Here is a 10,936-nt window from a genome sequence, read left to right as displayed (position 1 = left end):
TCTAGGTTATCCAATATTTTCACATATACCAATGTCATCACTGTATATATAAAAATGTGAAATGTGCGAATGACTCATGCTTGTTACCCTCACTACTTAGAAGGCTGAGATGTCTATCCACTAAGTTCAAGTCACAAAATGGGCATTAACACAAACGAAAAAGAAAAAAATTGGAAATAGGTTCCATTAAGTTGGACTGAAGACACCACATTCCTGCATCTCCACAAACCAGAAATAAGACCCCAACATTTGCATATGTACAAGTGGGATGATAAATATTATTAAAAACTTTTAACGTAAGGGGAAAACCAGACAATCTAAAGCATAAGAATGATCCAGGGAGTTAATATGTTCAAAAAAGTATATGTGTTTATAGATATATCAAGGTGAAATCCCTTTATACAATTAATATATGCTTGATCAAGCTGCATTGTAATTATAACTAACTTATATGTTAAATTGAAATCCATTTTTGGACAATTATTCAAAGATAATGTAAATAATAAACAAATAAGAAGAGGCTGAATACTTGAGCATTCACAGACATTCTCTCAAATATGGCACAATGAATTGATCTCCTCCACTGCATAACATTGTCACTTTGAGACTTAGGTCATCCTATTGGCTTCTCTGGCTCTAATAGGATGACTCACAAGTAAAAGTTCAGGATATTGAGTTTCTTCTTACAACATCTTTTTTTTTCTTACGGTAATATATTGAGGGGTTACAGTTACATTTGTCAGGAGGTGGGTACATTATTTCTCAAATCTTGATACCAAGTCTCATGTTTGTGGGATTCACAAAGGCAAAGACAATAGTGCATCTCTTCTTCCTCCTTCCCTGTGTGTTATGTTCCTTGTGTCTCCAAAGACACTTTCCTTCCTCTTCTCCTTGTAAACTAGCCAATATGCCATGGGTAGAAAAACTGACTACTATCCCAGAGTTAAGCCCCCATTTTAGTCACAATTAGGACCTTATCCCGCATCTATATCAAAGTTCATTAAGTTAGAACCAATGTTTGTTCTTCTCTATCTAATCTTTTCTGTCTCTACTCTAAATGTGCATGAAGCCTTGGATTATTTTTGCTATAATTCATTACTGGCTTGTGTCCTATTACTAAGACCTGCTATTCCATTTACCACCCACCTACACTCTCCATATACCCTTCATTGACATCAAACAATCTCATTTTTGGACATGTCCCATCAAATATGTCTGGGAGTGTGTAAGCATTTGGAGAGATGACATCCTCAGAGTGAGGCAATGACTCACGGGCAAACTTCCAAAGAACCGAGACAAATCTGGCCAAGAAACAGACCACAGTATTAGAATTGTAAATCTCCTGGGAGATTTTTCACACTTTGGGGTTGGTTAGAGAACAACAACAGCTTGAGAATGTTTTGCTGTCACACAGATTGCTCTCTAGATCTCAGCAGGACATGATCCTATTATGTTCTATAGGTTTAGAAAATAAGCATTTCTAAGAATTTGAAACCATTTAATCTGATCTTATTACTGACAGCAAGAATACCAATAAAAGATATGGAAAAGGTTATTTTACTGTACTGATAAGTAAAAAAATATGTGAAATGGAGACATTTTCTGAACATGCTTTTCCATTTATTTGGTGGGAAAAATACCAATTTGTGAGAGAAATCCTCCATATTTGTACTCAAGTTTATAAATGAGAATCAGACATGAGAAATTAAATTTTTATTTACTTACTGGGTGAGAAGCACACCTTATGAAAGCAAATAGGGTTCTGTCTTGAGGTGAGAAGTTTTGGTGTTTTTATTATTAGCCATATATCATTTATTAAAATAATCTTTGGTGTGAGGGAAGGGAAATGGGGGCATAAACATGAGAAGGGGTGTCAATATTTGAGAAGTAATGTATCTACACCCTGACAAATGTAACTGTAACCCCTCTATACATTAATTACAGCAATATAAATAAATAAATACTCATTATAAGAAAATAAAATGGGGTCCGGGAGTTTGGCCTAGTGATTAAATTGCTTGCCCAGCATGCATGAAGACCCAGGTTCGATTCCTTGGTACCACATACATAGAAAAAAACTGGAAGTGGTGCTGAGGCTCAAGTGGTAGAGCTCTAGCCTTGAGAAAGTCCAAGGACATTGCTCAGGCCCTGAGCTCAAGCCCAGGACTGGCAAAAAAAAAAAAAAAGAAAAGAAAATGGAGAAAAATAAAGAAAAAATATAAAAATAAAATAATTTTTATTTAAAATTCAGATCCATTACTTAGAATTATAACTAATTAGATGTGAGAAACTGAAATTTTCTCCTGCAAATTCTTTTTTCTCACTTGGTTCTATTTCATGTAACTATTTTATTAAAAAAAATCTTCAAAGAAAATATATTTTAATGCCTTAGAAAGAGTAAGGGAATGCAACCATTTCCAATTAACATCAGGAGAGTATATCTAAAGAATATGCAAGCCGGCCATTATTTTAAGGAGCAGGTACTAGAACGAAATTTATTTGCAGCTAAATTGTACCAAAGCTTTTGCAAGTGTCTATCACACTGAATTGTGGTATGCTTTGTCTAAAACTGTCGGTACAGTCTTAATATACTTTGTTCTTGGTCTTCTGTCTATATTCCATTGAAGTTAAGCTCAGTCTTCAGTTCTCAGCGACTATTTGTCTATGCTTATTTTCTGTTTTGACAATATCATGAATTCCTATGTGCTTGGGCTCCAAATCCTCACTTCCATTTACTGAATATGTCAGAATTTCTCTCAGATATTATCTTGTCTTTCAAATTTCCTACTAGTTGAAATGTTTTGGTAAAATAACATTTTTGGTTGTTGCATTTTGTTTATTGGATGCTTCCATCTCATATAATTCTGTGAATGTGCTGTGTTTCAGGACACAGTCAAAATGTATTAATCATGGCATATTACAAAGCCTTTGATGTGAAGAAGTTTTACAAATGGAAACAGGCATCTGAAACCTGTTCAATGGCTACTTATACATGATGTGATATTCATCCTTTTGGGTGCTAGTAGATTAGAAGATCAGTTACGTCTATATTTAAACACAACTTTGATATATTTCTGATATACTTTTTACATGTCAAGAGCAAACTGGTCACAGTAGATTATGCCTGTAATTCTAATTGCTTGGGGGGCAGGAATCATGAGAATGTCAGCTTGAGGCTTGGACAAAGAGTTCACAAGACCTCATATCAACTAGTATAAACTAGGCCTAGTAGTATGTTCCTGACATTGAAGGTACACGCAAAGCAAAATAGGAGAATCATAACTCAGGAATAGCCTAAGCTATAAAACAAGATGGTATAAAAAAACCCACCAGATCCATTGGGCAATAGTAATGGTTCAAATAATAGAATGTTTTCCTAGAAAGTATGAGGCCTGACCGGAGTGGTTGTTCATGTCTGTAATCCTAGCTTCTCAGGAGGCTGAGATCTGAGGATCACACCTCAAAGCCAGCCAGGCACTAAAGTCCCTGAGACTCTTATATCCAATTAACCACCAGAAAAACAGAAGTGGAGCTGTGGCTCAAGGGGTAGGGCAGTAGCCTTGAGTTGAAGAGCTCAGGGAGAGAACCTAGACTCAAAGTTCAAGCCCCATGACAGACACACAGAAATAAATGAAATTATAGGCCTGGAATTAAATACAGGACATATATATGCCAAAACAAAAATTAGATTACTAGCATGATGTCATAACCACCAAGAAATCAAACATCTATCTTCACTTTACAAAGAACATTGTTTCTGATGCAGATAAATAGGGTTTGGCAATCAAGTTATAATCAGATGTCTGGGATCAATATGAATGGAAATTATACATGAAGATATATGCAAATATCCCCAGGCATTAAAATTTCTAACAAATGCTTGAGGCATCCATCACAATACTAGATTTTAAACTACACTGCAAAGGAAAAGAGGGGAAAATGCACACAAGATTACTAGCTATATATTACAAAATTAGAAAGAGAAAGAGGAAAGTGATAGGAAGGAGGAAAAGGGGAGATATTGATCAAGATACATTGTATTCATAAACTACTTTGTTAAATGGCAATTCCTTTGGACAACTACTTAAAGATAATGTTAAAAATTCAACTGCAAATAAATTATATTACAAATCCACAGTCATCAAAAGACCTTGTTCCTGGGCCAAAAACAGAGAGGAAGAACATTATGACATATTAGAAGTCTCTGAAGTACAACTGAATACCTACAGGCATTTAATGTAATAATCGAGTTTACAGCCAATCTAGACCAGTGTAAAAGTCTACTCCAAGCAGATCAAATAACTCAAAGTACATCCTAAAACTTTAACTCTATTATAGGAAAATATTTCAAGCTATAAGCACAGGCAATTATTTTCTGAAAAGAATTCTAATTGCCTTGAAAATATGAAGACAATGGGGCCGGGAGTTTGGCCTAGTGGTAGAGTGCTTGCCTAGCATGCACAAAGACTGGGGTTCGATTCCTCAGTACCACATACATAGAAAAAAGCCGGAAGTGGTGCTGAGGCTCAAGTGGTAAAGCTCTAGCCTTGAGAAAGTCCAAGGACAGTGCTCAGGCCCTGAGCTCAAGCCCAGGACTGGCAAAAAAAAAGAAAAAAGAAAAAAGAAAATACGAAGACAAACTGACAAATGAGGTGACATCAAATTAACTTTCTGAATGGGAAATAAAATAATGAAACAAGAAATTCTGGAGAGGAAGTAGGGAAAGTAAATCCACAGACATGATTGGTAAAATGTAAACTATCTGTAACTACTATAGGAATGAGTATGGTACAACTTGGCATAAACTAGAAATTGATATATCCCCTGATACTACCTTGCTAGACCTAGTCATATATCTGAGCTAATATAATCAACATTCAAGAATAATACCTGCATAGCCATGTTTATTACAACTCTATTTACAATAGCTACAGTGCCTGACAATAATTAATGGATAAAGAAAACATTGTATAGCCTGGAGCCAGTGACTCATGCCTGTAATCTAGCTACTTAGAAAGCTGAGATCTGAGGATTGTGGTTCAAAGCCTGCCTGGGCACAAAAGTCTGTGAGACTAATATCTTCAATTAACCACCAGAAAACCAGACATGGCACTGTGGCTCAACATGGTAGAGTGCTACCCTTCAGCTGAAGGGCTCAGGGACAATGGCCGGGGCCAGAACTCAAGCCCAATGACTGAACGAAAGCAAAAACAAAATAAGAAACAATAAGGAGAAAGAAAGAGGAAACGAAAGGATATTGAAGAATTAAGAAGATTGAAATATAAAATATGAATATATATGCATATATATAGGTTTTTACACACAAAACAGAATGAACTACACCAAGCATGATTTGAGAAAGGGAAGTCGTGAAAATATCAAGGAGGGCAAGGCTACCCGAAATATACTATATAGATGTATGATGATATCGCAATAAAACTGTCTCACGTTATTACTGTGTTGATTTTTTAAAATACACTGAGTTCCTGCTTATATATTTCCAAATAGAAAGCACATTTTCAACGTATTTACTTGTACTTTAAGAAAGATTAATGTCAAATATTCTTTTGGATACAACCTATTTCTTAGAAAAGCATTGATCTGCTGTTGATAATGTCTATTTTATGAGCTAAAATTTGGAGAATCATGTTATTTTCTTATTTTGAAATGCAACTGGTGGAGTAAGGGGCAGGAATAACACTATGGTTTTAATCCATTTCCACATGGGTAGTTCTGGGTCATTTGGACACAATGACTTGATAAAATACATAGCAGAAAGTCAACAAATACCAATTGAAAGAAATAGTAAAGTCAAACAAGATTTAAGATTTGTTTCTGTATTTGGCTGCCAGGGAACCCTAGGGACTTGTGCTAGTGAAACTTGCTGTTAAAGACAATAATGACTTAGAGCTTTACTCACTTCGGTGCTTACTAGGAAAAAAACAATGTTCACCTTGTTGAAAACTCAGAATTGTTTTCTAAGTTTTTTGTTTAGGGATGGAAGAAATAAATCAGAAAACACATGAACTTAGGTATTCTGGAAAGATTTTAATGTTTTTGTGTAATGAATGATACACTATAAATTAAAGATTTAAAAGTTCTATTGTTTAATCCACAAATTAAAGAAATACAAATGACTCAAGTGACAGGAAGTTTTATACTTTGTGTCAATCTTTTGAATTCTTAGACTTTTATGCAGGCAACAGAAATGGAAGAATGAAATAAAAGAAATGATTTTATATGGAGTTGTCCTGACACTATTATTATTTAAGTACAGAAATTTTTCTTGCAGCTGCTACTAACATGCCTAATATATAAAGACAAAAGGCAAAACCTTTCCTAATCACACTTGTAATTCAACCAAGAAGCACTGAATATTTATGAGTACATAACTTGATGTTAAGGAGGTATACCTTTAATAAAGAAAATATATGGAAAGGCTCAATCCTAAGAGTAGAAGTTTCCTGTCATTCAGCATGCACACAACTGTTAATTCTGGGATTCATGATGCTGGCTCATATGTACATGATCACCTTTGTCTTTAGTAGCCACAACATGACAAGTAGGTGAGTGAAATTAATTTTTTAAATAACAGTACCAAAGAAGAAATATCAGTGTCAACCTGGGGACTCAAGATGAAAATGCATCTGAATAATTAGTACACAACTAGGACTCTCCTAGCAAAGCATTACAATAGGGCAAAATGTAGATATATAAGGTCATACAAGATGAGGCTAAATGAAAGGATCTCTAGGATATGGAAACAAGAGATTTATCTTGAGTGACTGTTGTTCTTTTTTTCATACATTTTTATTATAATTACTAGAAGGGTTACATTATATTCACCAGATAGACGGTGCATTACTTCACATACATCGATACCCTTTCTCATGTCATGGTCCCCATTTCCCTCTCCCCACCCCATGCAGCTCATGTTGTTTTCCCCTCTTCCCAATCCAGTTTCAAATAACCAATCAAGCATATATACAAAATATCAGATAACAAGGTGAAATGCTGTAACAATATGAGATAACCAAGGGACAACAAAAAGGATGAGAGATAACATAGTGCATTAAGGACAACAATCACTCATTATATGGCTTTTGTTTCTATATCCTGGAGGTCCTTTCATTTAGCATCACACTATATGGCCTTTTGTATCAAGGTTTTGCTCTATTGTAAATCTCTGCTAGGAGAGCCCAGGGTTTCTACTGATTATGACAAAAGAGGGAAACCATTGAGCTTAAGTTCCTTAGAGTCTGGCTTTCATCACTTAATATGATTTTTTCAAAGTCTTTCCATTTCCTTACAAATGAGGCAATGTATTTGAGTGATTGCTGTTCTTAATGTACTATGTTATTTCTCTTCTCCTTTGTTGCCCTTTGGTTAATCTCATGTTGTTACTATATCTGACTTTGTTACCTGGTATATTGTATATACGTTTATTTGAAATAGGAAAGGAAAGGGGGAAAACAAGATGATTGGGAGGGGTAGGGGGAAGGGAATGGGGACAAAATATAAGAAGTGGTATCAATGCATGAGAAGTAATGCACCTACTATCCGAGGAATGTAATGGTAACCCCTGTATACATTACCCAGAAAATAAAAAATAAAATGACAAAATTATCTAAATTCCTTACTGCTGACATTGGTGGAGGCGAGGAGGGATAGAACTGGAAGTCAAAGTTTTGAACCTAACTGAAACGCAGTGAACCAAGTTTCCTCCAAGTGGTCTGATGGTCAGTACTGATGAGAAGAATATGAACACTGTGGTAGGGTTTGGATAAATCCTGGTTTATATTGAATTGGGAGAAATAAATGAACATCTCTCTGTCTAAAAAAAGAAAAGAAAAGAAAATGCATCTGAAAGCTGAAGAGGGTTAATACCATTCAAGCAAACTACACATTAACCAAGATTTTTGAAACTGGCAGGGATAAAAATACCACAAAAAGATTTTTTTCTTTTCTTTTTATATATAATCATCAAATATATTCAAAAACATGATTTAGGTGGCCCTGAATGCAGGCATGATTATTCATTGGTTGGAGAATATGCTGATAAACTGTTTAGAAAATAAAATAATCTTGGGGATTTCAAATGCAATGTTAAGATCTCACCAGTTGGTTATGAATGAAATAATACCATTCTAGTATTAGCAACAAGTAAATCTTTTATTCTAGTCTGAGTATTTTTGTATCTGTTTATAATTATCCTCTAGATGTAATAATTTCTGAAAATTCACTAAACTTACATCAAGCCTTCTAGCATTTATTTTAGTATGACTGTCACTCATTCATAGTCAAAGAACTTGAATACAGCTCATATCTCCCTTTAGTCTGTTACATGCTAAATTCTTCATACTGATCCCTGCCAGTGTCCAAACACTCATGCACCTTATCTATGCCCACAGAAGACTTTTGATTACTTTGTGGAATTTGTTTCTAAATATCCCCTAACATGGCAAAACAAAACTTTAAGCACAGTTGAAGTGAATCCTTCAATGTTCTGTTCCAGTTATTGTTGCAATATTGTCGTTCTAACATATTCAGGAGACCGTGTCATCTCTTAATTCCTCAAAAAAGTAAATTATCAGATCCTATGATGAACTTCTGGTGACAGACCCAGCACCTCAAGTTGAAATGAGTACCTTCTAGACACTCGGTGAAAAATGAATTGTACTTCATGTGGGTGGAGATAAGAAAAAATAACAATAAAATATAAAAATAAAATAAAGTGGCAATTCCCAATAAAAATTAAAAAATAAAACAAGTGCCCTAGATCATTTAGATATGTACAGAATGTCAAGAGATACTCAAAACATATTACATAGGATGGACAAATATTGACATACATTTGCTAATTGCATATTGAAAACCTATTTCCCTATTCATAAGCAAATGGAAAGACTTGGAAAAAATTATTTTCAGTAAAGTAAGCCAGACCAAAAAGAAACATTGCTTGCATAGTTTCCCTCATTTGTAATATTTAGAATGTGCTTATGAATCTATAAGTAAATACAATGGATAGTAAAAGAAATAGATGTACAATTGGACATAATAAATAGGACTCTAAACATTTACACAGAGTAAAAGAGGATATTAGTAGGATATGATCACAAGGGCTCAATATCTATATGCATATGTTCATATAAAATGATGTTTATTGAAATGAGCTCTGAAAAATTGAAATAAATTTTTTTTATTTTACTTTGTATGTATTTTGCTATTTTCTCCTTCTGTTGCTCTTTTTTTATTTATGTACCTTTTGTCATGTATGTAAGTTTATCTGATTAAAGGGAAGTACAGAATTGAGGGGACAAAGGGTAAACTAACTCAGCAGTGTTACTCTGTAGACACTATGTTGGAAATGAACTATACAACAGTGGAAAGAAGGTTGGAAAAAAGAAACTGAGAGAAAATTATGGAGGGGTGACACTGTTGATAAAGAAATGTACTCATTACCTGACATATAACTGTAAACCCTCTGTAATCACCTTAATTTTTTTTAAAAAAAGAAGAGATAAAAGAAAAGAAAAATTCCAGATAGCAAATTTAGAACTCCTGAACCTAAAAAAGTGAGACAGCCCAGCATTTGACAAAATACAAGTAATCACCATAAAAAATTTTCAAGTATACTAACAAAAAGCAAAACTATTTCTATTTCATATTTTATCTTCTGGCCAGATTCAAGTGATATATAATAAAATAAACCCCATACAAATTATATTTCCTTTTTTTTATTTTTAGTGTTACTAATTTACATTAAAAAAGTTACCACAGAGTGGTTTAAAATAATGTGACATTAAGGATTTCTATAGTCAAAACTTACTTAAAATGCAGCCCCCTCAGACAAAATGAAAGATTTACAAAACAGCCAATGAAAGAGTTATAATAACATATGAATCTCTAGCAGAGCTTCTGCAATGGGGATTACCAATAAAATATTTAGTTGTACTCAACATTCACAGCTGGCCAGTTTTCTGTGCTTCTTATGCCCAAATTCAAATTCTCCATCATTTTAGAAATGTAAAGATCCACATTCTTTTTTAAATTTTATTTTTAATGACAAGGTGATGAGCCAGGAGTTTGACCTAGTGATAGAGTGCTTTCTGCACAGCACAAATACATGGATTCGATCCCTTGGTACCACATACATAGAAAAAGAGCCAGAAGTGGTGGCAAGGCTCAAGTGGTAGAGCTCTAGCCTTGAAAAAGTCCAAGGACAGTGCTCAGGCCCCGAGCACAAGCCCAGTACTGTCCAAAAAAGAGAAGAAGAAGAAGAAGAAGAAGAAGAAGAAGAAGAAGAAGAAGAAGAAGAAGAAGAGGAAGAAGAGGAAGAAGAGGAAGAAGAGGAAGAAGAGGAAGAAGAGGAAGAAGAAGAAGAAGAAGAAGAAGAAGAAGAAGAAGAAGAAGAAGAAGAAGAAGAAAGATGATTAAACAGGGGTGTATGAGACAATTGCATAATTAAGGTAATGAGTACATTTGTTTCTAATCATTTTCTTCTGCTACCACATCCTACTTCCCTCCTCCCAGTTGTATTTTTAGCCCAGCTGGATAGTTATCTCTTACTGCTTTCAAGAAGGAATATATCTCTGTCAAACAAATACACAGTTTCAGAGAGATATATTAGTGAATTAGAAAACAAGAAGAATTAAGGCCACCACTAATCTTAAAGAATGCCCTTTTCCTCCCACTCAGAGAAAAGCTACTGAGCATGCCCTTGAAAGCTGGAAATTTTCTTTCTGGGGCAGGTAGAGACTGGGGTTACATTATATTCACCAGATAGAAGGTGCATTACTTCACATGCATTGATACCCTTTCTCATGTCTTGGTCCACATTTCCTTCCCCCCACCCCCACCCCCAACCCTCACCTTGTTTTCCCCCCTTCCCTATCCAGTTTCAAATAACCAAATAAGCATATATCCAATATATCAG

Source organism: Megascapheus bottae, chromosome 7, assembly GCF_031878675.1.
Source record: "Megascapheus bottae isolate mThoBot1 chromosome 7, mThoBot2.hap1, whole genome shotgun sequence".
Lineage (NCBI taxonomy): Eukaryota > Metazoa > Chordata > Mammalia > Rodentia > Geomyidae > Megascapheus > Megascapheus bottae.
The sequence above is the reverse complement of the archived record's forward strand: the minus strand, read 5'-3'. Positions refer to the sequence as shown.